General features: G+C 44.3%; 1 long non-coding RNA gene across 1 annotated transcript in view; it reads left to right on the forward strand.

Annotated features, from left to right (window-relative positions):
- The window catches only part of LOC148112713 (uncharacterized), a 41,822-nt gene extending 19,280 nt beyond the window's left edge, over positions 1 to 22,542 (forward strand). The window contains exon 2 of the long non-coding RNA XR_015729068.1: positions 22,069 to 22,542. This is a non-coding gene — a long non-coding RNA (uncharacterized LOC148112713). The remainder of the gene's footprint in view (positions 1 to 22,068) is intronic.
- Positions 22,543 to 25,901: the final 3,359 nt, after the last annotated feature.

Below are 25,901 nucleotides of genomic sequence, written 5' to 3' on the forward strand. Positions count from 1 at the left end.
GTCCAGCAGTTAAAGAAACTTTGTGTGCTTTCAGTTGAAAAGGACAAGACAGACTCTGTTTCAGTCGGTCAGAGATAATGAATTTCTAACTCATTTGGATGGTCTAACAACCATGTCCCTCTGACTGAGGGACACACACAAAGACACACTGATTTTAAGACCGCGTTTAAACAGTATTTAAATCACGTGAGAAAAAGTAACACTAAAAAAAACACGAGAACACTGCCTCTCTCTTCTTTGCAGTCTCATGAAGCACGAGGGTAAAGATTTCGTTTTGGAGAAAAAAGGAAGAAAATCACAAGGGATGGGTTTTGCCACACTGATTTACATAATTGAGATTTTTCAGGGGGTTGTTGAATGGGCAAGCTTTCTCCATGGTTTTAAACTGTATTAACTTTTTTTTTAAAAGGGTAGCAGTAAAGATTCCCACAGGTTCTGCTTGATAACTGATGACTTCATGATCACAACTTATATTTTCAGTTAGTGACTATCATGGGTTCTTTATTTTAAAAACCACATCCAATTAGACTCAGGGGAGCCACAAAAGCACTGGACCCTGATCAAGTATTTTTTTAAAAAAACATCTCCCTGTAAGGGATGGGAGGGATGGACGAGTGATTTGAAAAAAACCAAGATCCAGAAGTGAAATGTGAAACTTTTATCATCTATATTCTATTCATCAGGGAGTCCTCGACAATTGAGCCCAAAATTTCTGTTCTTAAGTGAGACTCTTGTTAAGTGAGTTTTGCCCCATTTTTATGACCTTTCTTGCCGCCGTTAAGTTGATAAGTCAACTTAACTTAAATCAACTGCAGTTGATAAGTCAGCGTTGGAAGAAAAATCCAGTCCGGTTCCAAGTCGGGAGAAAAAAACAAAAATAAACACTGGAAATAAAATGGAGGCTGGCTAGAAGGAAAGGTCTCTTTTTATTTGGTTTTCCAGTGACAGCAGCAAATGTTTCTGGGGTGTCTGACAAAATGGCCGAGTGAGTGGATGGATTTTTATAGGGCTCTGGGATTTTGTGTTTGAGATGCTTCAGGGGTTGTGCAATGTAATGAGTCTTGTGTCTTTTGCTATTCTAATGGAGGTGAGTAAATCCTATTATGTCCTAAAAGTCATGTCCTGTCCTTAGAATTTAGGGGGGAATGTACATTCTTAATCCCATCAGCTGCAGCCTTCTGTGGTAGCTTGTGGCTGAAGGCATTTTGTTTATAAATAGGCGGGCCTGGATTTTTGTAAATGGATACTGAATGGAATACTCCAGTTTCCTCAATAGATACAAAAGCATCTCATTCATAAAACTTAACTGTTGGAGGAATTTGCCTGAAGTGTTTTCCTGGTGGTGGAGAGAAGGGGATTATTTGATCCTAGGAAAGCCTTCTTTCTGGGGGGGGGGGTGGGATGCTGACTTCCAACATCAGTAACCCGGTTGTTAAGTGAATCCCCATTGACTTTGCTTGTCAGAAGGTTGCAAAAAGGGATTACGTGATTCTCCACAAACAGCAACGGTCATAAATATGAACCAGTTGTCAAGTATCTGAATTTTGATCACATGATCATGGAGATGCTGGAAAGGTCGTAACTGTGAAAAACGATCTTATGCAGGGGTGAAATTTACTTACCTTCGCTACTGGTTCGCAAATGTGAGCGTGAGCATGCGCCAGGGGTGGGTTCTACTTACCTTTACTACCGGTTTGCAGCAGGGCCGCGTACGCGCGCTTGCTTCGCTCTCTCTCTCTCTCGCTCTTCTGCACAAGCGCAGAAGCGTTTTGATGACATCGGGGTCAGTGGGTGGAGCCTCCCGCCGGTTTTACTACCTGTTCTATAGAACCGGGAGCAACCCACCACTGGTGTGTGCTATGCTCACACGTGACATCTCTGTGCATGTGCAGAGGGTAAAAAAATGGGACGTGATGACATCAGGGAGGGTGGGCGGAGCCTCCTGCCGCCGGCACTACCGGTTTGCCCGAGCCAGATAGAACCGGCTCAATTTTACCACTGGTCCTAAGTCTCTTTTTTCAGTGCCATTCAGTGTATAACTTTGTACGGTCACTAAATGAACTGTTGTAAATTGAGGACTACCTGTATTCCTATTACAGGTAGACCTGGGGAAATGAAAGGAGCCTCCCCGAAGATTGCTTTATTTTGCAGGTGTTGTCCACCTGCAAAAAATAACCTGCAAGAAACAACAGCAGATCAGGCCAGCAAATATCAAGGTTTATAAACAGATTCCTTTGAATTAAAAAAAGAGAGAGAGAGAGAATTGCATTTCAGTTAAGCAATTCTGATAACAATGTTCCAGAGCAGGGGTGAAATGCTCCCGGTTCAGACCGGATCACCCGATCCGGTAGCGATGGAGGTGGGTGGCTCAGAGAACTGGTAGCAAAAATCCCTGCCCCCCTCCACCCCATGCCCAGCTGAGCCACACGATCATCAGAGGCTTTTTTTTTTTAACTTTTAAAAGCATTTTTTCTACAACCTCTTCGGCCGAAAAAATTCTTTTAAAAGTAAAAAAAAAAAAAAAAGCCTCTGATGATTGTGCGGCTCAGCTGGGATCGTCAAAGGCTTTTAAAAGAAAAAAAAGCCTCTGGTGATCAGGCAACTCAGCTTGGATCGTCAGAGGCATTTAAAAGAAAAAAAACCCCTTTTTTTCTTTTAAATCCCTCTGACGATCCAAGCTGAGTTGCCTGATCGTCAGAGGCATTTAAAACAAACAAAAAAAGCCTCTGCTGATCAGGCAACTCAGCTGGGATCGTCAGAGCCTTTTGAAAGATTTTTTTTACAACCTCTTCACCGAAGAGGTTGTAGAAAAAATGGTTTTAAAAGTAAAAAAATAAAATTGGCCATCCCCCCCCCCCCGCAGTCACATTACACTCCCCCTTCACCAAGCCACGCCCACAGAACCGGTAGTAACAAATTTTAGATTTCACCACTGTTCCAGAGCCTTTTCAACTAAGGTAGGGCATCTTCAACTGGGAAGGTCCTGGGTTCCAAGCTTTTAGGCTGAAGTTGTGAGGATACAACCAGGAAGGATCATATCAATGGTAGGTTTCGGTGTGGGAGAATCTTTATATGCAATATACCTGGGTATTTGCGGGACCGCCTTCTGCCGCCGATAGCCTCCCACCAACCAGTACGCTCCCACCGAGAGGGACTCCTCAGGGTGCCGTCAGCCAGGCAATGTCAACTGGCGACCCCCAGGGGGAGGGCCTTCTCTGTGGCAGCTCCTGCCCTCTGGAACAATTTGCCCCCGGAGATACGAAGGATATCGGATCTCCGGGTCTTTCGACGTGCCCTGAAAACTTTTCTTTTCCGTCAAGCAGGGCTGGCATGAAACCCCCCCCCCCTTTTTTTAGTTTTTTATTTTTTTTAGCTTTTAATTTGTCAATGGGTTTTAATTCGAATTGTTTTAAATTTCGGCCAAAGTATGTAATTCTTTTAATAATTTAAAATTTTGTATTGATATGTGTTTTAGTTCTGGCTGTGCACCGCCCTGAGTCCACTAGGAGAAGGGCGGGATACAAATTGGAAAAATAAATAAATAAATAAAAAAGATGACTCAATCAGGAGAAAGGACTAAACACTTAAAGTCTTGTGAAATGAGAGTGGTGGGACTTTTGATTTTCCGGGCCAATAGGGCTGAATTCTTTTCTACAGACAAGTTTTAAGTAATTGACAAGTCTAGTCTTTTTACACATTTCCTGAAGCCATATTGTAGTGTTTATACTGCATTTAAAAGAGCCTTGGTAGTACCGGGGTTTAAGGCACCCTGTTATTAAGCTGGTTATTAAGACCAGCTGCCTGCAATTACTGCAGGGTTCAAATCTCGCCAAGGCTCAAGGTTGACTCAGCCTTCCATCCTTTCTAAGGTAGGTGAAATGAGGACCCAGTTTGTGGGGGCAATAAGCTGACTTTGTATAAATATACAAAAGGATGAAGGCTATTGCTGAGCACATTGTAAGCTGCCCTGAGTCTTCGGAGAAGGGCGGCATATAAATCAAATTAAAATTAAAAAAAAATAAATTAAAATTTAGAATCCTCTGGCGGAATGAAAAGCAAACAGACACTTCTGTAAAGCAGTGGCTGTTCTCTGGCTGCTGGATAAATGCACAAATAATCGTTTAAGAGGGGCTCAACGTGTATGTTTCCTGTGATTCTGGATGTTATATTGAATAAAATAATAGCCCTCACATCGTAAATGTTCAGACAGATTAATCCAGAGCAAAATCCATTGTCTTCTACAGCCATAATAACCCTTGCTTGCAGTAGACTCCATGTTGATTGTTTTCCTTTTAGGGTTTGTTTTTTTTAAATCCTGGCATCAAAACCTAGAATAGAATCATAGAATCATTCGCCTAGAAGGGACCTTGGAGATCATCTACTCCGACTCCCGGCCCAAGGCAGGAGACTTTATTCCACCCTGGAACAATGGCTGTCCAATTTTTTCTTGGAAACCTCCAGAAAACTTCTGCTGCTGGTGGGCTGCTGGGGGTTCGCAGGGGTTCGGGAGAATCCCTAGCTAAGATTCTGTGCAGTTCGGAGAACCCCCCAAATCCCACTCCTGGCTGGCTCCTCCCACCCTCTCTCCCAGGAGTCCCCACATGGCCCGTTTTGGATGCAGGTAAGTGCAGGGCGTGCGCGGAGCAGTGGTGCGTTCCTCCCGATTCAGTCCAGTTCGGCCGAGCCGGTAGCGGTGACGATATGATGTCATCGAACCTGTTCTCCCCCCCGCCTTCCCACCCCCCACCCATCCACGTTATTCTTACCTTTTATTTGATCCCACCCCCAATCTATTGCTGCCTCCTGAGTCCCAGCTGATGACTAGAGGGAAAAAAACTGTTTAAACTCTTGCCGCGGGGCTTCAAAGGGCCGTCCTACAGCTGATCAGTGTTAAAAGCAACAAATGAGTTGGGTCGTAAGTGCGAGGACTCGTCGTAAGTGCGAGGACCTTCCAACAATGACTCTGACCAGCTAGCCACGCCCACCTAGTCACATGACCTCCAAGCCACACCCACAAAATAAGCCACGCCCACAGAACCGGTAGTAAAAAAATTTAGAACCCAACCCTGGCACGGAGGCTCAGGGAGGGAGAAAAACGGGCCTACCGGAAGTTCGGGAAGGCCAGAAACGAAGAACCTCTGGAGCCTGGGGAGGCCGTTTTCACCCTCCTGGAGGCTTGAGAAAATCCTCCGAAGCCCGGGGAGGGCAAAAATGCACTCCCCCACCATGGTGCAGGAGCCCACGCCCACCATGGCCACACCCACCCAGCAACCGGGCAGAGAACCCCTTGCTCAAATTTTTGAAGCCCACCCCTGGTTCCAATATTTGAGGGGCTGCCACAGAGAGGAAGGGGGTCAAGCTATTTTCCAAGGCACCCAAAGGCCAGACAAGGAACAATGGGTGGAAACTGAACAAGGAGAGATTCAACCTGGAAATAAGGAGAAATTTTCTGACAGTGAGAACAATCAACCAATGGAATTTGGTTTGCCTTCGGACCAGGGGTGGGTTCTAAATTTTTTTACTACCAGTTCTGTGGGCGTGGCTTATTTTGTGGGTGTGGCTTGATGGTCATGTGACAATTCTTTAGGATTTAGCAGAGGTACTGGTCTACTAGGCTTTTAACTGCTTGCAGAGCTGTACCGATCTACCCATTTATTTTTTGTAGGCACTGGTCTATCCATGTATTTTTGCAGGCACTGGTCTACTCATTTGTTTGCTTTTAACACTGATCAGCTGTAGGGCGGCCCTTTGAAGCCCCACGGCAAGAGTTTAAACAGTTTTTTTCCCTCTAGCCATCAGCTGGGACTCAGGAGGCAGCAATAGATTGGGGGTGGGGCCAAATAAAAGGTAAGAATAACATAGGGGGGAGCGGGGAGCGGGGGGACGGGTGATGCGGGGGGGGCAGAACCGGTTCGGCGATGTCATATTGTCACTGCTACCGGCTCGGGAGAACCGGGCCGAACCAGGAGGAACCCACCACTGGATCAGAGGCTAAAACGAACAAGACTCTTTGCTCTCTGCATGTCTTCACTATTTTCACTATCCTTTCTCCTGCATCATGTAATATATGCTCCCATTTTGTTGGACGTGGGCCAGTTGGTTTGCCTGAATCTGATTTTACCAGATCCACCTGCTTCAGCGTGTTTTCTTTGCAATCAATAAGAAAATCCGAACAGCTGTATTTGACGCTTCTTAATTCCATTGACACCATTCTTTAATTTATCGAAATCTCTAATATTCAGCATTTTCCATGAATATTTAAATTTTCGTTTAAATATTCAGCACATTTTTTTAAAAACAAAATCTTTGAGCTTATCCATGTCACTTTGAAGCAAGCTGCAAAATTCCATATCATATATCAGTGTCAGATAGTGATCAACTCCTGTGAATTTTGCCATCGGTGCCATTTCAATGCTCCAAAGGCTTTAACAGATTAAGAGAGTTGGAAGGGACCTTGTAGGTCATCTAGTCCAACCTCCCACCCAAACAGGAGACCCTACACCATTTCGGACAAATGGCAGTCCAATCTCTTCTTGAAAGCCTCCAGTGATGAAGCTCCCACAACTACTGAAGGCAACTTCTGTTCCATGGGTTCATAGCTCTCACTGTCGGAAAATTCCTCCTTATTTCTAGGTTGAATCTCTCCTTGATCAATTCCCATCCATTATTCTTTGTCTGGCCTTCAGATGCCTTGGAAAATAGCTTGACCACCTCCTCTCTGGCTAATTCAACTATGGTCATTGGCTGTGGCAGCTATTTTCTTCCTTGAATAATTGAATTTGAGCAAATAAGCTGAGCTTGATCAAAGTTTTTTTTAAAAAAAAGGTTTTTTATTTCCCCCCCCCATAAACATATCTTAAATGTACAGTTTCTTATCTAACATACATATTTTCTTTTAGCTTTCATACTAATACAATCTTCATCCTAAACAATTTAAGTATATTCGGGGTTGCTCTTCCACCATTTCATCTCCCTTGTTTTACAAAAATCCTTCTTCTCCCTCTCCTCTCCTCTCTTTCCTTTCCCTCCCTTCTTCCATCTACTCTTCTACTTTCTTCTTTCCTCCTCTCCTTCTCCTTCTCTCCTTCCCCTTCCCCTCCCCCTCACCTCCCTTCTTCCTCCCTTCTAACCTTCTCTGTGGGCGTGGCTTGGTGGGCATGGTTTGGCTTGGTGGGCGTGGCTTGGTGGGCATGGCAGGGGAAGGATACTGTAAAATCTCCATTCCCTTCCAAATCCAGGGGAAGGTTACTGCAAAATCCCCATTTCCTCCCGATCAGCTGGGACTCGGGAGGCAGAGAATAGATGGAGGCGCGGCCAGTCAGAATTTTTACTACCGGTTCTCTGAACTACTCAAAATTTCCTCTACCGGTTCTCCAGAACTGATCAGAACCTGCTGAAACCCACCTCTGCAAGGGAACGATGCAGTTTAATCTTGACTCACGCTAGTACGCGTAGGGAAATCTTTGAGCATTTCATCTTTAACTCAAACAAAACTTCATGATCCCTCATGTACCCGCTGCAGGAGGCCTATTGTAATTTTTCGCAGGCAAACCTTCATGCTACTGCAAAGTCAACGAACACAGTGAGACGTTTCTTTCAGCACCTGATTAGTTCCTTGAGCCAATTGTCGCAGTACAAATATTTGGTCATAGTATCCTATTCCAGGCCCAGAAACCAGCTATTCTCTTGGATTGCGTTCTTAAATGCCTTGTTCGGGCTTAATGACAGTCTAATTATACTATAGATTTTGCATTTCTGATTTATCTCCTTCCTTGAAAATCAGCACTGTTGTTGCCTATTCCCATGAATTTGGTATTTCCTCAGACTTCCAAATCATTTGAAGGAGTGACTATTGCTGACAGATAGATAGATGGATAGATGGATAGATGGATAGATAGATAGATAGATAGATAGATAGATAGATAGATAGATAGATAGATAGATAGATAGATAGATAGATAGATAGATAGATAGAGGTAAAGGTAAAGGTTCCCCTCGCACATATGTGCTAGTTGTTCCCGACTCTAGGGGGCGGTGCTCATCTCCGTTTCAAAGCCGAAGAACCAGCACTGTCCAAAGATGTCTCTGTGGTCATGTGGTCGGCATGACTAAACGCCAAAGGCGCACGGAACGCTGTTACCTTCCCACCAAAGGGGGTCCCTATTTTTCTACTTGCATTTTTTACGTGCTTTCGAACTGCTAGGTTGGCAGAAGCTGGGACAAGTAACGGGACCTCACCCCGTTACGCGGCACTAGGGATTCGAACCGCTGAACTGCCGACCTTCCTGATCAGCAAGCTCAGCGTCTTAGCCACTGAGCCACACCGCGTTCCTGATAGCTTAGCAAATCATTAATAGCCCTTAGGGCTTTGGCTGTGATTTTATCTGTTCCAGCAACTTTTTATTTGTCTTATTTCAGAGTTTCTGGGCTCGTATTCATGTTCTTCAGTGGTTCCCTTTGGGCCATTGTAAATTGGCGGTTCTACAGGATTGTAACAGAGTCGGAAGTACTTGCACCAATGATTCCGCTGCTTAGTTCCAGAGCACACAAAAGTGCTAGCTACTTCTAACATCAGTCTCTTTTTTCCGTGACTGTGTTTCTTTTCACGACTAGTTCACTTAAAAATTAAAAATTTCAAACGTTTTCAAAATGTTCAAAAAGGTAAAAGGTTTTTTTCCCCCCAAAAATAAAAAAAAAAGTGAAAAACTTCAAATTCCTAAACCATTTCAAATTTTCAGAAGGTTAGAAAACTTAATTTTAGAAGAACTTTAAATGAAAATTTTCAAATGTCTAGATCATTTCAAAATTTCAGAATTAAAATGTTTGAAAAAGAATTGAAAAGGATTTTTTAAAAGTTTTTTTTTAAAAAAAAATAATTATAATTCCTTTAAAAATAAAAATCTTCGGAAATTCCCAAAATTCCCAAAAATTTAGAAGAATTCTTTTTAAAAAAAATTGAAACTAAACATTTCTATTCTTAAATGTTAATATTTTAGAATAACAGATTGACAGAGTTAGAAGGGGCCTTGGAGGTTTCCTAGTCCAATCTCTTGCTCAGACAGGAGACTTCATATCATTTCGGACAAATGTCTGTCCAATGTCTTCTTAAAAGCCTCCAGTGATGAAGCAGTGAATGGATAATGAGGAACCTATGTTGTTCTTCATTGCTCCTTCTCTACATGGGTCTAATGCAGTGGTGGGTTCCTCCCGGTTCAGCCCGGTTTGGCCGAACCGGTAGCGGTGACGATATGACGTTACCAAACCGGTTCTCTTTGTTCGGGAGCTGCCCGCCCCCGCGTTATTCTTACCTTTTATTTGGCCCTGCCCACAATCTATTCGCTGCCTCCCGAGTCCCAGCTGATCGGCTAGAAGGAAAAAAACTGTTTAAACTCTTGCCGCGGGGCTTCAAAGGGCCGCCCTACAGCTGATCAGTGTTAAAAGGCAGTGTGGTGGTAGACCAGTGCACTCAAAAAACAAATGGGTAGACCGGTGCCTCCAAAAACAAATGGGTAGACCGGTGCCTCCAAGAATAAATGGGTAGACCGTTACAGCTCTGCAAGCAGTTAAAAGCCTGGTAGACCTGCTAAATCCTAAAGAATTGTCACATGACCATCAAGCCACGCCCACAAAATAAGCCACGCCCACAGAACTGGTAGTAAAAAAATTTTACTACCCACCCCTGGTCTAATGTTCTTTGGAATAATGGGTGGGTAACATTTTCTCTTGGTATTGGACAACATTCCATTGCCTAAGCTTCCAGGCAGAATCTTGGATCTCGGAAAGATGTCGTTAATAATCATGGTTACTGTTTTTTCCCTGGACCTTCTCAAAAGCTCACAATACCTCTTTGGCGCCATCTAGTAGTTGTTCAGAGCTTTGCAGCCTAGATCTGAAACCCTAATCTTTAGGGCAGGGGTCCTCAAACTTGGCAGCTTTAAGACTTGTGGACTTCTGGGAGTTGAAGTCCACAAGTCTTAAAGCTGTCAAGTTTGAAGACCTCTGCTTTAGGGGCTGAAACGATGCTTCAGCCCAATACTTATCAGAGGGCCCATTGTAGGGCAAGGCCCAGGGGGTGGGCTGTTGCCAGTTTTGTAACAACCGGTTCGCCCGGAACAGAAAATATGTGCATGTGCGTGGCATCGAAAAACCGGCGATTATATAGGACGTGATAGCACCAGGGTGGGTGGGCGGCGCCAGTCCACGTTGGAACTACCGGTTCGCCCGAATTGGTCGGAACCAGCGGCAGCCCACCATTGGCAAGCCCCCCCCCAAAAGAACCCCGTCAGTGCCCTAGTCAAAACAACAACATTCATTTGGCCACCTAAATTTCTTTTGATTGAAAACATCATGTTCTTCCAGTTATTCCCAACGCTTCTTGAGATGCGCAATGCGCCACGGGGCGATAGTAAATGTGGCACTTCTGTATTGTTTAATATGTTCTGGTAATTAATAACTGCCAGCCTTTATCTTGTATTGCAGTTGAGAAAAACACTTTTGATTACGGCCACAGAAAACTGAAAAATTGGGTTGTTTTGCAATATAAGAGTCTGCATCTTAAATATATATATAATCAGGAGACAAATGGCCTATTGAAGAAAAGGAGACAGAGCGAAACAGGTTAGGTTTTAATACAGTGGAAAAAAGTATGTGTGTTATAATGGGGATTTTTTTTTAAAAAAAAATGTAGAATGTAAAATGTAGCTAATCAGCAGTTGCAAGTAGAAAACGATCTGTATCATAGCTAATAGGAAAGGGAATGAAAGCCCCACTGCAATTTCTCTCCCCCTCCCGCCCCAAAGACCTCTTGCAATGGGATTTTTATTTAGTGGGAAGAAGTTCCCCATGAGCTCTAAAGGTAGGTGAAGTCTAGGATTGCACTATGACTAGTGGTGGGATTCAGCCAGTTTGCACCTATTCGGGAGAACCGGTTGTTAACTTTCTAAGCAGTTCGGAGAACCGGCGTTTGGAAGAAATCTTATTTCATTTTTTTTCCACTTTACAGGGCTAATCCTGTAAGGAAGGCAGGAAGGAAACATTCTGGTGTTATTTCTAGCCTAATCTTTATTGTCCTGCTTACAGAAACTGCCTCTCTGGTTAAGCCTTGTTACATTGTAACAGCTAAGGTGAAGCGCCCATCGGCGTGAGTGATGTTGACTTGGCCACGCCCACACGGTCACATGTCCACCAAGCCACGCCTCCCCAGCTGGTCATTAGGGCAGAGAACCGGTTGTTAAATTATTTGAATCCCACTACTGACTATGACCATTAATGTTTCATTGTTATTTGAATCATATACAGGTAGTCCTCAAATTACGACCATAATTGAGCCCAATTGCTAAATGAGACATTTGTTAAGTGAATTTTGCAACCTTACTTTGACACAATTAAGGGAATAACTGCAGTTAAGTTAGTAACCCAGTTGTTAAGTGAATCTGGCTTCCCAATTGACTTTGTTTGTCAGAAGGTCACAAATGGGGAATCAAATGACTCTGAGTCATTGCGACTGTCATTAATATGAGCCAGTTGCCACAACGGTCATTAAGTGTGAAAAATGGTCAACATTGGCCCAAGAGAGATGCATACATTCTTCCATTTGTTAATTATTTCAGAGCACTAATGGTAGTAGCTGCTGGCTTTAAGCTTTATTTATTTATTTATTCATTTATTTATTTATTTTTATATGCCGCCTTTCTCCGGAGACTCAGGGCGGCTTACAATGCGTTAAGCAATAGCCTTCATCCTTTTGTATATTTATACAAAGTCAGCTTATTGCCCCCACAACTGGGTCCTCAATTTACCTACCTTAGAAAGGATGGAAGGCTGAGTCAACCTTGAGCCTTGGCGAGATTCGAACCTGCAGTAATTGCAGGCAACTGTGTTAATAACAGGGTGCTTTAAACCACTGTACTACCAAGGCTATTTGAAAGGATGGAAGGCTGAGTCAACCTTGAGACTGGTGAGAATTGAACTCGCAGTAATTGCAGGCAGCTGGATGTTAAATACTGCCTTAGTGGAAGGCATTAGCCTCCTACGCCACTCAGGCTCCTCAAAGCTTGATCAAAATTGATACGAATGTTGCAGATATATGGATTTTAAGTGGAGATTTTTGCAAATTTGATCTGGGATCTGGACTCATTGATTACACCCATATAATGTGTAAATTTAAACGAACCACCAGTGTTTTAAGGAGAGGAAACAGTTTCTGATTCTTCATCACCTATTTTTTTCCAAAGCTGAAGGTCTAAGGATGTCCTAAAATTCACTACAACTTGGGATACAGCAACCAGTCATAAATATGAGCCAGTTGCCATGCCTCTGAATTTTAATCACGTGACCATGGGAATGCCGCAATGATCGTAAGCGTGAAAAATAGTAATGTCACTTTTTTCAATGTTGTTGTAGCTTTCAGCGGTCACTAAACCAACTGTTGTAAGTCAAGGACTACCTGTATTAAATTATCTGTTAACTTCCACATCACCCTGACATGCTTGGTATGGTAAGTCGACCCATAGATTCAGTTCTTTAATTATCAGAAGTTTGAAGCAGGGGTGAAATCCAGCAGGTTCTGACAGGTTCTGGCGAACAGGTAGCGGAAATTTTGAGCAGTTCAGAGAACCGGCAAATACCACTTCTGGCTGGCCCCAGAGTGGGGTGGGAGTGGAGATTTTGCAATATCCTTCCCCCAGGAGCGGGGAGGGAATGGGGATTTTGTGATATCCTTCTCCCAGGAGTGGGGAGGGAATGGAGATTTTGCAATATCCTTCCCCCAGGAGCGGGGAGGGAATGGGGATTTTGCAATATCCTTCCCCCAGGAGTGGGGAGGGAATGGGGATTTTGCAATAGCCTTCCCCCAGGAGCGGGGTGGGAAAGGAGATTTTGCAATATCCTTCCCCCAGGAGTGGGAAGGGAATGGGGATTTTGCAATATCCTTCCCCCAGGAGCGGGGTGGGAAAGGAGATTTTGCAGTATCCTTCCCCTAGGAGTGGGGAGGGAATGGAGATTTTGCAATATCCTTCCCCCAGGAGCGGGGAGGGAATGGGGATTTTGCAATATCCTTCCCCCAGGAGTGGGGAGGGAATGGGGATTTTGCAATATCCTTCCCCCAGGAGTGGGGTGGGAAAGGAGATTTTGCAATATCCTTCCCCCAGGAGTGGGAAGGGAATGGGGATTTTGCAATATCCTTCCCCCAGGAGTGGGGAGGGAATGGGGATTTTGCAATATCCTTCCCCCAGGAGTGGGGAGGGAGTGGGGATTTTGCAGTATCCTTCCCCTGCCATGCCCACCAAGCCACTCTCACAGAACCGGTAGTAAAAAAAATTGGATTTCACCACTGCTTTGAAGCCAATTTTATAGACCATGGAAGAGGATTGAGATACGCAAGATCCCATTTTCAAGGAAATGCAGAAATTGTTTAGAATTTATGGGGGGTTTTCCCCCCACAGTCCTTAGGTCAAATAGAAAATGGACAGTTTGTTTCCATAGGAAAGAAAATGAAGCAAGGCAGAATATTGATTTAGAGGGGCTGTAGAGTACATAAAATAAAATTAAATAAATAAAATGTGATTTTTTTTTGCCCCAGCAGGGGGCAGCACTGAAGCAATCTTGCCTGATCTGGCAAACAAAAGGATGGTTAGTACTTGGATGAAGATTTTTTTATTTTATTTTTTTATTTTACTTTAGATTTATATACCGCCCTTCTCCCTAGGGACTCAGGGCGGTGTGTACAGCCAAGTAAAAACACATAAATACATCATACATAGATTAAGAACAGATTAAAAGGAAATATCTCAATTTGGCCCAAAATTTAAAAAGACAAACGAATTTAAAATCATTTAAGATGGCTTTGGCATCAGCAGGAAGGAAGGCAGAAGACAGACAGACAGACAGACGGAAAAAAAAAACCATTCCTAACAGGACACGCTGTTTAGGGATGCCAGAGTGATGTGGGAGTTTAAAAATAAGTAATAATTTAATACAGGTAGTCCTCGGCTTACAACAGTGAAAATGAGTGGCTTTTTTGTTTGCTGGAGGAGTCACTTAAACGCAGAGCAAATTTTCTATCCGGGGAGCCTTCCTTTTAAAAGGAGGTTTTGATTTCTGGCATGCTTTTATTTGTTTTAGTTATTTAGCCTACGGCATCTACAGAGGTCATGCAATCACTGATGTGCAACATTAATAAAACACATTATACATACAAACATAAATATAGGTGTGTGGGGGTGTAATCTTTCTTTCTCTCCCTCCCTCCCTCCCTCTGTCTCTCCCTCCCTCCCTGTCTCTCCCTCCCTCCCTCCCTCTGTCTCTCTCTCCCTCCCTCCCTCTGTCTCTCTCTCCCTCCCTCCGTCTCTCCCTCCCTCTGTCTCTCCCTCCCTCCCTTCGTCTCTCCCTCCCTCTGTCTCTCCCTCCCTCCCTCTGTCTCTCCTTCCCTCTGTCTCTCCCTCCTTCTGTCTCTCCCTCCCTCCCTCCCTCTGTCTCTCCCTCCCTCCCTGTCTCTCCCTCCCTCCCTCCTTCTGTCTCTCCCTCCCTCCCTCCCTCTGTCTCTCTCTCCCTCCCTCCGTCTCTCCCTCCCTCTGTCTCTCCCTCCCTCCCTCCCTCTGTCTCTCCCTCCCTCCCTCCTTCTGTCTCTCCCTCCCTCCCTCCCTCTGTCTCTCCCTCCCTCCCTGTCTCTCCCTCCCTCCCTCCTTCTGTCTCTCCCTCCCTCCCTCCCTCTGTCTCTCTCTCCCTCCCTCCGTCTCTCCCTCCCTCTGTCTCTCCCTCCCTCCCTCTGTCTCTCCTTCCCTCTGTCTCTCCCTCCTTCTGTCTCTCCCTCCCTCCCTCCGTCTCTCCCTCCCTCTGTCTCTCCCTCCCTCCCTCTGTCTCTCCTTCCCTCTGTCTCTCCCTCCTTCTGTCTCTCCCTCCCTCCCTCCGTCTCTCCCTCCCTCTGTCTCTCCCTCCCTCCCTCTGTCTCTCCTTCCCTCTGTCTCTCCCTCCTTCTGTCTCTCCCTCCCTCCCTCTCTCTCTCTCCCTCCCTCCGTCTCTCTCTCCCTCCCTCTGTCTCTCCTTCCCTCTGTCTCTCCCTCCTTCTGTCTCTCCCTCCCTCCCTCTCTCTCTCTCCCTCCCTCCGTCTCTCTCTCCCTCCCTCTGTCTCTCCTTCCCTCTGTCTCTCTCTCCCTCCATCTCTCCCTCCCTGTCTCTCCCTCCCTGTCTCTCCCTCCCTCCCTCTGTCTCTCCCTCCCTCCCTCTGTCTCTCCCTCCCTCTGTCTCTCTCTCCCTCCGTCTCTCCCTCCCTATCTCTTCCTCCCTCTGTCTCTTCCTCCCTCCCTCTGTTTCTCCCTCCCTCCCTCCGTCTCTCCCTCCCTTTGTCTCTCTCTCCCTACTTCCCTGTCTCTCCCTCCCTCCCTCTGTCTCTCCCTCCCTCCCTCCCTCCCTCCCTCTGTCTCTTCCTCCTTCCCTCTGTCTCTCTCTCCCTCCCTCCCTCTGACTCTCCCTCCCTCTGTCTCTCTCTCCCCCCTCCCTCCCTCCTCCCTCCCCCCTCTCTCTCTCATTTTTTGGAGATTAATCGATCTCAGAATAGGCAGTAAGAAAGACAATCCTTTTATTTTCCCACTCGCAACGTAAGGTTTTTATCCCACCCAATAAATAATAAAGAACTGCATTTGTAATAATTTTACTGCAGCTGAAACGTATCGCAGAAATGCAACAGATGAACACAAATCTATTTGTTTTGGAGCACAATGCCACAGGTGACATCTTAACAGAAACTATGCCAAGAAAAGAAAGGTTAAACAAAGACTTACCCGTTACTGGCCCTCATTTAACTGTTGACAGGACCTAACTATATTTGCATAGCTGGTTTTGCAAACCGCCGATATCCAACAGTATCCTGCTGTCTTTAAACCCTACCTGACTTATGCAAATATTATCCGGCACAAACTGATCTCGAGACAACATTATCCACAATGCTATTGTTATTTCTCCTGCCTTAAAACCGGAGCTTCTTAAATGAGGATAACTGCAAGCATGGGAATGACTGAAAACAAACGGGAGGGAGGGTTACGATTTGGGGCGCATTCGCTTCATGAAACTGGATGATCACAAGGTCACTGTGCCAACATAACCAGGCAGAGAGAAACGGCGTTTTCACACAGTTCCAGCTTTCTCTGCACAACCTGTTGGCTGGGAAAGTTTAGCATACCTGTGTGATTCCCCCTCAATTGGCTCAGCACATATGAGTTTGCAAGGCTGAGTAATTTTTCTATGGGGAAAGAGGCCAGGTGGCCAATAGGAGTGGGAAGAGAAAAATTATTTTGTTGTCACAGGCATAACACATGTATACCAGAGGTGGGTTTTCAGCAGGTTCTGACCAGTTCTGGAGAACCGGTAGCGGAAATTTTGAGTAGTTCGGAGAACCAGTAGTAAAAATTCTGACTGGCCCCGCCCTCATCTATTCTCTGCCTCCCAAGTCCCAGCTGATCAGGAGGAAATGGGGATTTTGCAGTATCCTTCCCCTGGAGTGGGGAGGGAATGGAGATTTTACAGTAGCCTTCCCATGCCACGCCCACCAAGCCACACCCACCAAGCCATGCCATGCCACACCCACAGAACCAGTAGTAAAAAAATTTTGAAACCCACCACTGATGTATACATGAATTAGGCCTCGAAATAAGTTTCTAGTAATGCCACCCCAACTTAATCCAGTAGCTATAGCAATAGCGCTTAGACTTATATACTGCTTTACAGCCCTCTCTAAGCGGTTTACAGAGTCAGCATATTGCCCCAAACAATTTGCAGGCTACTTCTGCTGACTGATGGCTGCCTGCAATTTGGCAGTTCAAATCTCACCAGGCTCAAGGTTGACTCAGCCTTCCATCTTTCTGAGGTGGGTAAAATGAGGACCCAGATTGTTGGGGGGGCAAGATGCTGACTCTGTAAACCGCTTAGAGAGGGCTGTAAAAGCCCTGTGAAGCGGTATATAAGTCTAAGTGCTATTGCTATCAGCACCAAACAGCTAAAAACATACATTTTTTTAGAGAGCGATCACAACTTCAGTTGAGGATTCATGTTTGTTGCTATGAAGTACGTTGCCTCAAAGGAGATTAAATGCTATGTGTTAGGAATCCTTGTATATACAACTGGGCCAGTGATTAACCCTGTTTAGTGCTTTCTCAACCATGCTGAATAACGTAATATTATAGGCTGAGGGTTACGGTAAGCACGGAACCGGATTGGGAATATTTTTCTAACATTACAGGGAAAGATTCATTTTATTTATAAGCTTCCCTTCTTTTAAAGAGTATATAAATACCATATGATCATTCCTAGGATTACAGGCAACCTGCAATTTGTACAGTTACAATAGAAATATGATGCAGTTACAATCCATTGAGAATATATTTGACAAGGAAGACAAAACAATGGGAAAAAAATATGCTTTTTTTTCACGCGGGTTACCTTTAAATTGGACTTGAACTGATTATGCCACGAAATTTGTAGCCTGGCAAACATCTGTTTCTTCAGATGTTTGATGATCTTTTTTGATGATCTTTTTTGATGATCTTTTGGTTCATATGCTAATGGGCATAATAATCGTAATTTTATATGAACAGAACCGTAAGCATGTGTAAATTTGTCAGTACTTGGGATAATGTGCATTCAATAGGATATCACAATCGTACAGTGTTAAAGCAGCTTGCCTAGAGGAGAAAAAAATAATATTTCCTTCTATTCTGAGGCTGGCTTTAAAAGAGCCTTGGTAGTACAGTGGTCTAAAGCACCCTGTTATTAAGACCAGCTGCCTGCAATTACTGCAGGTTCGAATCTCGCCAGGCTCAAGGTTGACTCAGCCTTCCATCCTTTCTAAGGTAGGTAAATTGAGGACCCAGTTCGTGGGGGCAATAAGCTGACTTTGTATAAATATACAAAAGGATGAAGGCTATTGCTTAGCGCATTGTAAGCTGCCCTGAGTCTCCGGAGAAGGGCGGCATATAAATCAAATTAAAAAAAAAAAAACATTGGTAAGATTTTCCCCTATTAGCTTGGTTTTCCCCCCTGTCTACCTGGTTTGCTCTCTTTGGAAAAAAGTATTTGGAGATTAAAATTACAGTATGGAATTCAAAAGAAGTAACCATTTGACCTTTGTTTTCCTACGTATTATAAAGGTAGAATTATCAAATCCTCTTTGACATATCAAAGGTTTAAGCCAAGCCACTCTAATAAACCTTACATTATGGAGGTTTGCTGAAAAATGAATTTAGTTAAAACATGTCCGAATAAAGCAGTTTATTTAATATGTGCATAAAACATGCTAATAATTTGAATAACATTAAGAAATGGTCACACCCAGCAGTAGAAGATTCTATTTGGGTTTTTAAAGGATTTTTTTCTTTTTTTGTAGCATATTATATGTCTCTGTGTGTGTCCTGTCTCATATTCTGAAAATTTCCAAGGAAAAATGGGTGGGGGGGGGCAGGTTTGTGATATTTAGCTGAATGCAATCACAGGGCTCTCCAAGAAAGTTTGAGAACTTTTCTGGATGACTATTTTATGAAGCCATCCTTTGAGTATTTCTCTGCTGCTTTTTCCCTCAGAAATCTACTCTTTCCCTGCATCATCGAGAACAAATGTTTCTGGATACCAAACAGGCCGTATGGAGAAGTTAGAGCAGGTTTACCAGGGAGCAAAGAGATGTAGAAACTCAGCCCTGTGAAGAATGGTTAAAGGGATGAGCCCGTTTAAGGTACCAAAGAGAAGGTTGATCAAGTAGAGGTCGACAGGTATCTAAAAGGCTCTCGTGGGTAAGACATATTGATTTGTTCTCTGTTCAAACCAAAGATAATGCATTGGGATGGAACAAAAGTTGATTGGGGCTGCATATTAATTATAAGTATAATTTTATTTCTATACCGCCCTTCTCCCGAAGGACTCAGGGCAGTGTACAGCCTATTTAAAAACACAAGACAAACATCAATTAAAAATTAAAAATTATTAAATAAATTCGGCTCAATTTAAAACCCCAGAAATTTCAAATACCCCAATTTAAAATTATTATGTTGATAGCCCGGCCTGGAAGAACAACAGGGTCTTCAGTGCGCAGCGAAATACCCGGAGGTCGGAGATTTTACGCATTTCCGGGGGCAGTTCATTCCACAGGGCTGGGGCTCCCACAGAGAAGGCCCTCCCCCTGGGTGTCACCAGCCGACATAACTTGGTTGATGGCACCCTGAGGAGACCCTCTCTGTGGGAGCGAACTGGCCGGTGGGAGGCTATTGGTGGCAGAAGTCGGTCCTGAAGGTACCCGGGTCCTATGCCATGGATAGGTGTGTGTGCTTAGTGTGCTTAGAACCATAGAAACATGGAGAACCGGTAGCCGAAATCTTGAGTAGTTCAGAGAACCGGTAGTAAATTCTGACTGGGCCCGCCTCCATCTCTTCTTTGCCTCCCAAGTCCCAGCTGATTGGGAGGAAATGGGGATTTTGCAGTAACCTTCCCCTGGACTGGAGTGGGAGTGGAGATTTTACAGTATCCCTCCCCTGCCACACCCACCAAGCCATGCCACGACCACCAAGCCACGCTCACAGAACTGGTAGTAAATTTTTTGGAAACCCACCACTGTCCTAGACAACTGGTTGTCAAATCTTTTCTGAAAACTCCAGTGATGGAGGACCCATAACTTCTGGAGGCAAGCTGTTCCACTGATTGATTGTTCTCACTGTCAGGAAATCTCTCCTTAGTTCTAGAGTGGATCTCCCTTGATAAACTTCCACCCATTGCTTCTTGTCCTGCCCTCAGGTGCTATGGAGAATAAATCAACCCCCCTGCTTCTTCCAAGTATTGGAAGACAGCTATCATGTTACTCCTCCAAGATTGAGTGGCTGTGGATGCCGGCATCTCGGGTTTCAGAGGCCCCATCACTTTTGATGGATGGGGAAAAACGTGCCCCCGTTGATAGGGCTCGCAACTTGGGTGTCCTCCTGGATGCTCGGCTGTCCCTAGAAGACCATCTAACGGCCGTGACCAGGGGGGGCCTTCGCACAGGTTCGCCTGGTGCGCCAGTTGCGCCCTTTCCTGGACCGAGATGACATTCGCACAGTCACTCATGCCCTGGTTACTTCCCGCTTGGATTACTGCAATTCCCTCTACATGGGCCTGCCCCTGAGATGCACCCGGAGACTCCAGCTGATCCAGAATGCAGCTGCACGGGTTGTTACGGAAGCCCCTCATTACTCCCATATAACACCCCTCCTGCGTGAGCTGCACTGGTTACCAGTGGTTCTCTGGGTCCGCTTCAAGGTGCTAGTCCTCACCTATAAAGCCCTACATGACTTAGGTCTGGGATATTTGCAGGACCTTCTCCTGCCTGCCTCTCACCGTCCTGTTCGCTCACATAGGGCTGCTCTCCTCAGGGTTCCGACGGCGAACCAATGCCGTCTTGCTATACCCAGGGGTAGGGCGTTCTCTGTGGGTGCTCCCACCCTCTGGAATGAATTACCTACCGAGCTCCGGACGGCTCCTGATCTCCGTTCCTTCCGTCAGGACCTGAAGACTTGGCTGTTCAAACAAATAAGCTGATCCTGATTCTGATTTTTTTTTTATTTACTATTAATTAGTTATTTAGTTTAAAATGGGATTTTATTGTACTTGTTTCTTAACTTGTGTTCGCCGCCCTGGGTCCTTCGGGAGAATGGCGGCATATAAATACATGTAATAATAATAATAATAATAATTTTACCCCCTAATCCATCTCTTTGTTAGGCTAAACATACCTAGGTGCCTTAGCTGTTAATTTTGTGAGTTAGCTTCCAAACCCCTTATCATCTTTGTTGCTAGAGAGCACTCTTTATAGGGTCTCAACATCTTCTTTTCATGGTTGTGACCAGATGGATGGAGTGTTCCAGGTGTGGCCTCACTAGTATAGTATAGAGTGGTACTATCACTTCCCATGATCTTGATGCTAGCCCTCTGTTGATGCAGGGTAGGACTTCATTGGCTTTTTTGGCAACTGCAGCACACAGCTGACTCATACTTAAGTGATGATCCACTGGGACACCAAGATCCCTCTAAGTCAGGGGTGAAATCCAGCAGGTTCTGGAGAACTGGTAGTGGATATTTTGAGCAGTCCGGAGAACTGGCAAATACCGCCTCTGGCTGGTCCCAGAGTGGGGTGGGAATGGAGATTTTGCAATATCCTTCCCCCAGGAGTGGAGAGGGAATGGGGATTTTGCAGTATCTTTCCCCTGCCACGCCCACCAAGCCATGCCCACAGAACCGGTAGTAAAAAAATTTGGATTTCACCACTGCTCTAAGTCCTCTAGATCCAATAGTGATTGCCTTCTCCTCAGTGCAGAGTTATCAATGGGGCCTGGATGGGACAAGTCAGTTGTAGATGGAGTAGTTCATACAGGATTCCATGATTTCAAGATGCTTAGCTCGATAGTTTCCAAAGAGCCTGTGCCGAATTTATAAGACAAAGAGATGTGTGGATGGGCAGACTCGTCCTCCTTCTCTTCCTCCAGAAACAGCCTCCATTCCTGTGGAAATAAGACAGTTTTAGCAAAAAGGGCATCTAATAACTAATCGTTTTTCTCTTCCAAATCTTGGAAATAGAATGAGCTAGATATTTGGAAATTCCCTGGATCTTAGGAAATGGGACCATAAAATACAAGAACACCAGGATTCTAATTGAGATGGATGCCCCTCTCGCTTCTCCATATGTTTCAACCATTTTCCAGTAAAATATTTTCTATGTTATTAAAAATGAACTGAATAGATTGAAGAAAACATGTTCTATGGTAAATGAGGCAAGCAGGAGCAAGATTTATTCATATGATCCACTGAGCATCCAAAGATAATGGAAGTCAGGTTATGCCTCTTGGTTAATTTGTTTTTAGAACCAAATAGATTTTCAGAGAATACAACTTAGTTGGATAATTAGAATAGAAATGAGAATACAACATGGTTGAGTAATGAAACATCTGTAAGAAAACAGCCAAGCTCAGAGAGCACCAAAGACTCCACAATACAACATTATGTTATGAAACATTATCTTTAACATGCTTTACGCTTAGTACATTTGTGTATTATTTCTTACAGTGATAGGCAGGAAGCCATCTTGGCGAAATAAGTCATGGAAATATGGACTGCAGTATGGACTACAATTCCACAGGAACCGAAGATATTGTAGGAAACAGAGCAAATCTTGCATCAAATTATATGACATCATGCCTAATGAAGAAAAAAGACTATTAATGGCTAATAATGCCTCCATTTGGAATTTAGAGCAATTTCATTTCTATGACTTCCTGATATCTTACTAAAAACATCTGTTGACAATTAACGCTTTAATTTTGAAGGCACTTATTATAATGCAGTTCAGTAATACACCAGAAGTGGACAGAAGGTAGTTTCAGAACCTTTGGGTAATTTGTGGAACCACCCATGGATTTTTGCTTCCTAAGTTTCAAACAAGAAGAGGAACAAAAGTAGCTGTTAACAATGAACATTTGGGGAGGAATTAATGATGGATATTTTGTGAGGAACAAGGGAAATAAAGTCGTATGCAAATTACATGTTCTGGAGTGAGAACGTGTTCATAAATCCATTGACCTAGAAACCATGAACCTCAGAATGGGACAACTTGGCATGGCCAGGTCACTGTGGTTAGCTTGCCACTGCCAAGTCACCGTAGGACAACTCAACATGGCCAATTGGCCATGGGGAAAACTCACTGTGGTCAGCTGGAGGGAAAGCTGAGTGGGTGGGTGGCAGGGGTGGGTTCCACTTACCTTTACTATCGGTTCGCAACGGGAGCACGCGTGCGCGCTTCTGCGCATGTGCAGATCGTCAGTGATGACATTCGGGCGGGTGGGCGGAGCCTCCCGTCGCCATTACTACCGGTTCGCAAGAACCGGACCAAACCGGGAGCAACCCACCACTGGTGGGTGGGCAAGCGAGCAGGTGGGCAGAGCATGGAGCAACGGTGGTGATCAGGGGGCTTCCTACCGGAGGGCGAGCTGGGTGGATGAGTGAAAGAAGGGAGGGCAAAACGCAGAGCAATGGTGGTGGCCGAGGGCTTCTCATTCCGCATAGGCCCTCTAGATTCAGGTAGCATGAATGCTGGGAGCTGTAGTTTAATATCATTTGGAGCAGGGGTCATCAACCTTTCGGACCTCAGGGACCCCTAAATTCATAATTTTAAATCCCATGGACCACTAATACGATCTCCCTAATGACCGGCTGGGTGGGCGTGGCTAGGTGGTCATGTGACTGGGTGGGCATGGTCAGCTCGATGTCACTCACATCGAGGAGCGCCTTGCTGGTCTCTACTCGCCCCTCCCCTCCCAGCCACTCCTTGCCTCCCCGTCCGGGCTCCTTAGGGCCCCAACAGGAAGCAGTTGTTGACGCTAAGCAGCCACCATGAGAAAGAGTTGGCAAAACAGCTCAGTTCAAATTGGATCTGACCGAGAAGGAGGCTCAGCAGAAGCACCTCACTGAGGACTACGAGCATAGGCTTTCCAAGCAGAGGGAAGACCTGCGGGGGTGCTAGGCCAAATACCAGCAACTGGAGGCTCAGCGGGCTGAGATGGTCAGCCAGTTCCAGGCCATGATGCAGTCCCACTGGAACGAGGCCCTCCGGTTTTTCGCCACCAGTGACGCTTCCCTCCAGCCTTCATCCAAAGCCCCACACCAGGAGGCTAAAGCAGACCCCAAGTCGGAATTTCTGCCCCCTTCCGACCCACACAAAAAGACCCCAAAGGGGGAGACTCTCTGCAGCAACACAAGCATTCATTGCATGTATCCAGCCCAAGGTCCGTAGTTTGAGGACCCCTGATTTAGTGCAATATAAAAAATGCAAATAATTTTTCTGCGGACCACCAAAATTTTCTCACAGACAACCAGTGGTCCACGGACCACCAGTTGGTCACCGCTGATCTGGAGGGTCATACTTTGGAAAGTCATGCATCTCACATGGAAATAAAAAAAGTAACTTTGATTTTTGCTCAGCATCGTGAATGCCATTCATGTAATCACACTCACAAATATGCCATAGAGATAATCCATCTGTGTCCTAATGGCTCAAGTGATACATACATTTGTTAATTATGCCAGAACACAAATGGCAGCCGGTGCTGGCTTTAAACTTGATCAAAATGGATACCAGTGTTGCAGATATATGGATTTTGAGGGGAAATTTTGCAAATTTGATCTGGGATCTGGACTCATTTGAGTACATATAATGTGTAAATTTAAACGAGCCACCAGTGTTTTAAGGAGAGGAAACAGTTCTTCATCGCCTATTTTTCTTTCAAAGTTGAAGGTCTAAGGATGTCCTAAAATTCACTACAACCTCCAATATTCTTATTTTATATTATTATTATTATTATTATTATTATTATTATTATTATTATTATTATTATTATTATTATTATTATTATTATTTAATCTTTAGTGAGATTCACAGCCTTTGAGGCTGGTTAATAGCTCAGCAGCTCGAGTCCTAACCAAGGATCTAGGAACTGTTAAGGTATCGTCGGAGGATGTAAGCTGTTCCGAGTAAGGTGGTTTTTTGTAGAGTCAAAATGTTCAAGTCCGGCAATTTTAGAATTTCTAAATAGTGGGGTAGCCCTTTGGGTATTGCTCCAAGGGCTCCAATTACAATCAGGACAACACACGATTTCTTTTTCCACAGTCGCTCAACTTCAATTTGTAAGTCCCGGTACTTTGTGATTTTTTCTTGCTGCTTATCTTCAATCCGTGCATCACCAGGTATTGCAATGTCAATGAACCATACTTTTTTTCTTTTCAACTATTGTTATGTCAGGTGTGTTGTGGACCAAGTGCCTGTCAGACTGAATCCTAAAGTCCCACAAGATCTTGAGTTTCTCATTCTCTAAAACTTTCTCAATCTAATGTTCCCAGTGGTTTTTGCTGTACTCAAATCCAAACTTCTGGCACAATTTCCAGTGAAATTATTATTATTATTATTATTATTATTATTATTATTATTATTATTATTATTATTATTATTATTATTATTATTAGTCCAATTTATATGCCACCCTTCTCCGTAGACTCAGGGCGGCTTACAATGCATTATAGCAATAGCCTGCATACTTTTTTTGTATATACCTGCTTATTAGGGCTTTCGACACCCCCAAGCGGTGTTGTTCTATACAAAGTTGGCTTATTGCCCCCACAATCCAGGTCCTCAATTTACCTACCTCGAAAGGATGGAAGGCTGAGTCAACCTTGAGCCTGGTGAGATTCGAACTTGCACTAATTGCAGGCAGCTGGAGGCTAAGTGCTAGCACTTAACAGCACTTTAGTCCGCTGCACCACCGAGGCTCTTTATTTGTCTGTTTCTTAAGCTTGTTTTTGTTTTTCTGGGGTCAAACCCAGTTCCGTGAGATGATCAACCATATTTTGAAATGTACACAATCTGAAACAGCTTTAATAGTTGCAATGCCGCTTATAAATGATACAGGAACAAATGAATATTTCTGTACAATATTTGCTACAGTTATTATGAAACGGAACACCTTCATATATATAAGAAATGGGCAGAAATAATGAAAAAGGGCAGCCGAAATATTAAGCTGCGAAGAGCGACGCATTATTCACCTAAATCTTTTTCAGGATCTTCACAATTTTTAGTACCCAGCTTGGATACTCGCTATGCAGATTTCACTAGAACATTCTGATCTCCACATCATTTTTAGATAAGAAAAATGTGGTCCTTACGTTGATACCAGCTTTGAAAAACTCGCATTTTTCTAATCTGTGTGTCAGCTGAAGAATCTGTTTAATATAATTTTCTTCTCCGGAATGATTTTTTTTTTCTTTCTCTCTCTGCTGGTCTATGGATAGACGTGCCAGACAGAAAGATATCAAGTCAAGAAGGTTTCAAAAGTAGGCCTCACACAACT

The sequence above is a fragment of the Pantherophis guttatus genome, chromosome 8 (assembly GCF_059756535.1).
Source record: "Pantherophis guttatus breed Tessera chromosome 8, ASM5975653v1, whole genome shotgun sequence".
Lineage (NCBI taxonomy): Eukaryota > Metazoa > Chordata > Lepidosauria > Squamata > Colubridae > Pantherophis > Pantherophis guttatus.